This window comes from Papio anubis, chromosome 1, assembly GCF_008728515.1.
Source record: "Papio anubis isolate 15944 chromosome 1, Panubis1.0, whole genome shotgun sequence".
Taxonomy (NCBI): Eukaryota; Metazoa; Chordata; class Mammalia; order Primates; family Cercopithecidae; genus Papio; species Papio anubis.
The window spans coordinates 212,013,832-212,018,311 of record NC_044976.1 but is presented as its reverse complement, the minus strand read 5'-3'; positions in this window follow the sequence as shown (position 1 = coordinate 212,018,311).

Below are 4,480 nucleotides of genomic sequence, written 5' to 3'. Positions count from 1 at the left end.
GAAAATAAATTTCAAGGCAGAGGGTCCTCTGGGAACCAGGAAAGGGGCATGGAACATGAACACAAAAAAGATTTTGAGTTCAAATTTAGAATGCCCTAGATTTTTTACTTGACCCCTAACCTCATTGTCCCACTCATTCTCTATTTCTCTCTGGAGTACCAAGGTGAGGGGACAGTGAAATGGGCCATCCTCAGTGAGCTGGCTACCCAGGAAAACTTCTAAAAATAATTCAAATAACAATGACCATTTGTAATGAAGTGCCAAGGCTTTTACCTACATCATTTATGGAAACTTTTTTTTAAAAAATTACATTTTTAAAACTTTTTTTTTAAAGATGGGGATCTCTGTTGCCCAGCCTATAGTATGATGGCACCATCATAGCTCACTACAGCCCAAAACATCTGGGCTTAAGAGATCCTCCTGCCTTAACCTCCTGAGTGGTTGGGATTACAGGCATGTGCCACCATGCCTGGTTATGTTAATCCTTGCCACCACCCTCTTGAGTCATCCTCATTTTACCAGTGAGGGAACTGAGGCTCAGACAGATAACTTGTTGAAAGTAAGACAAATTATCAAGAGATCCAGGATTCAAATAAGATCTGTTTAACTCCAGAGCCCATAATCCAACCTTTATACTCTACTGCCCCTGTGCTGGAGCTCTCCATGGCCATGAACAAGAGGTGAGGAAAGAGTGGTGTGTGGGGGCAGGGGGCGCATGTGTGTACAGTATCTTCTGCCTACCCTGTCTGTGGACACATGCAATAGAGGACAATGGAAATGAGAGAACAAATTTAACTATACAACCTGAGGCCATCAGAGGAATGAAAAGAGATGAACATTTACTGAGAATCAACTATATGCCAAGCAGAGTGTCAGGAGCTTATGATAATAATAAGCCATATAATGGCTATAAGAAATAATAAGACCTTCTTTAAAAACTACAAGTTCCAGGCCGGGTGTGGTGGCTTACGCCTGTAATCCCAGCACTTTGGGAGGCTGAGGTGGGTGGATCACCTGAGGTCGGGAGTTCGAGACCAAACTGACCAACAAGGTGAAACCCTGTCTCTACTAAAAATGTAAAATTAGCCAGGCATGGTGGCGCTTGTCTGTAATCCCAGCTACTCGGGAGGCTGAGGCAAGAGAATTACTTGAACCTGGGAGGTGGAGGTTGCGGCAAGCCGAGATCACACCATTGCATTCCAGCCTAGGCGACATTCCACCATTGCATTCCAGCCTACTCCAAGAGACTGAATATCTTTAAGTGATAAGCTTGTTCCAGGCATATAGTCTTCATCTCAAAAAAAACTTCATCTCAAAAAAAAAAAAAAAAAAAAAAAAGGCACAACAAACAAACAAAAAATCCCTACAAGTTCCCCAGCATAGGACCTGTAGGATAATAACTTTATTGAATTCATAAAATAAATGAATGCATACGTAGGCCTCACCCTAATTCCACATGCCTAATATATTTATCTAATTAATAATAGATGGAAAAAAAGTTTCACAAAAAAGTAAAAATAAGATTAAATTAGCACTGCTTATGAGCAGGCAACAAGATCCTATGCTAGTGAGACCCTATGCCATCAAATATAAGATGAATATGAAACAGCATACCCCGTCACACACACACACACACACACATGCAAGACAAGATGTGTATTTGAATCTACACAAGATGGCATATGCTGAGGATCACACATGAGTAGGCAAATGAGAAAAATGGAAGGATGTGGGTTTTATATAAAGAAGGAGAATAGATGAGAGCTATTTTGCTGTCCTTGAATTTCAAGGTTTAGCTTTTGCAAAATTGAAAAAAATTGTTTAAAAAACTCTTTTGTTCATGCACATAAAGCAAATCCCAAACTACTCACTAAAACAACTAACAATAACTGAGCCAGAGGCGTGCTTTGGGAGCCATCTGTGAAGACATACTGCTTGTAGTTGTTTCCAGTGGGATTTCTAGGGAGGAGAGTGCCTGGCTTGTTGAGTTGCAGACAAAGTGCATGTGTGATATCAGGTTTTCCCTTGCTGATAGCTGTGTCCGGGTCAAATAAATCATAATTGCTCATCTCCCTGTGGCCTCCAAACCATCACCTGCCCTCAACCTTTCTAGTCTCTCCCTTCACAGGCTATTTTTTCCATCTCTTAGAAGCTAAATACGGTTGTAGTTTCTTCTGTTTACAGATCACTCTTAAAAGTACTGGTGAATTCTGCTTTGTCTATTTTGCCCATTCCAAGACGCTGATCTTTTGTCTCTCTTGTTTCCAAATGCCTACGTGTTTTCACGTAAAAGAGCTAAGAGATTGCAGCATTGCCAGAGATAGTTGATGTGATGTATGCTAATAGGAGAGAGGTGGCATCTAGGAGTCTCTGAGTTTATTTTCAAAGAAAATAGAAGAGATAAAAACCAAGGTGCAAATAGTGTGGCCTTAACGTGCAATGCGGTGATACCGGGTCTTGAGAAATGGCATCTCCTGCACACAGCAATGGGAACCCGAGCATGTGGTACCAAGTGTTGGCCCTCAGGAAGTCAAGGTGGCACTGCTTGCAATAGTTACATTGTCTCCTCTCTTTTACTGATTCCCCTGCATAGTGACAGGCAAGGTAGATGCTATGGCTATTTAATATTCTTATCAACAGCATAATAGCCCAGAGAGTATCTGTTCTCTTGTTCATTTTCATAAGGAACAAATCTTTTAGCCAGATAAACAACATGCTGGTTTCTACCCACATCTATGCAAAACATGAACTAATGTTTTGATGAAATAGGATTGTTGCATTGTAATGAAGTAGGAAAATGAGCCACATTTATCTCTTCTTTCTTTTCCCATATGTAGTAGTGACTGGTGTATCATTAACAACCAACTCTGAGGGTGATGGAGAGAAGCCCTGATTTGTAGTGTTTGCTGATTTCCGTGGTGTAAATAATCTCATCATTGCTGATTTCAAGTTTCCAACCTGAAGTCACTGAATGTGGCATTGGGAAGACATGTGCACAGCTGGCTCCAGCACAACACTGCCTACACGGTTTACCAAACTAAGTGAATAAGATTCTACAAGGAAGGCCAGGTGTGGTGGCTCAGGCCTGTAATCCCAGTACTTTGGAAGGCCCAGGCAGGCGGATCACCTGAGATTAGGAGTTCAAGACCAGCCTGGCCAATGTGGTGAAACCCTGTTTCTACTAAAAATACAAAAATTAGCCAGGTGTGGTGGCACTTGCCTGTAGTCCCAGCAACTCAGGAGGCTGAGGCAGGAGAAATAGCTTAAACCCAGGAGGTGGACGTCGCAGTGAGCTGAGATGGTGCCATTGCACTCCAGCCTGGGTGACAAGAGGGAAACTCTGTCTCAAAAAAAAAAAAAAAAAAAAAAGATTCTATGAGGAAAACATCTCTAGAGTTGGAACTAATTTTCTCATGATTGAGTCCTGACGTGGCAAACTATTACATTCAAACTAAGATAAATGAATTACTTACTATGATATGATCATAGTGAGTATTAAATTTTTGATATGTATGTCCTGTCCAAGTGGACCATAATGCTATGATTAACTCTAAAAATAAGTGCAGTGCTACCACTTAAAGCTGACCTCACACTGTCTATATTCACACATTACGCTGTGCCTTCCTGATAAGTTACGAAATTAGATGTTTGTGTAGCTCTTTTGGTAAATGATTGTAATTTCTTAGGTGTCATTTGTATCCCCATGGGGACGCCAGGATAGAAGCAATATAATCTAGCAAGGAATCCCTTTTGAAGTATTTTTACCAAAGGATTTTTGTTGAGTCTCTTAAAATAATTTCATCTCCTTTTCTCTGGATAGCCTGCCCATGGAGTTCAAATTGCTAACCTGAAGCTCTGCAAATAGGAACAAGAAGACAGGCAGAGGCAAATAAAAAGAAATGATTTATCAGTGAAAAGAAAGATCTTCGAAAAGTTTTCTAAGCTTTGGGACTTGAAGGAGACAGTGAAAGTCTTGAGGTTTAAAATCCTCAGATTCCTATATTAGTTCTAATAATATCAAAAAGGAGAGAGAAAGAGAGAGAGAGAGAGAGAGAGAGAGAGAGAGAGACAGAGGACTGGGGGTAGGGGAGAGAGAGAAAGGAAGAGAGAGACATACACATCTAAGAAAGAGCTACTCTGAGAGACTGAATATCTTTAAGTGGTAAGCTTGTTCCAGGCATAGAGTCTTATCTTTGTTGCCTTTTTCTTTTAGACAGCCATCTTCATCCCTTGAGTTATTTCTAGGAAGTTGAAGCAGAATCTATCACTCCCTTCAGTCAACCTAACATAATGTAAAACATCATCTGATATCAATCATGAAATTGCGACTGCTCTTCTCATCTTTTGCTCTCTTCCTCCTCCCCCTGCATGTTTTATGTTCTGTAGAGAATAGGATACACAACAGCAACTTATCTCCACACTGAGTCACGGTGTGTGCAGCTATTTGAAATAGACATACTGCACTCTTTTCCATCCCTAC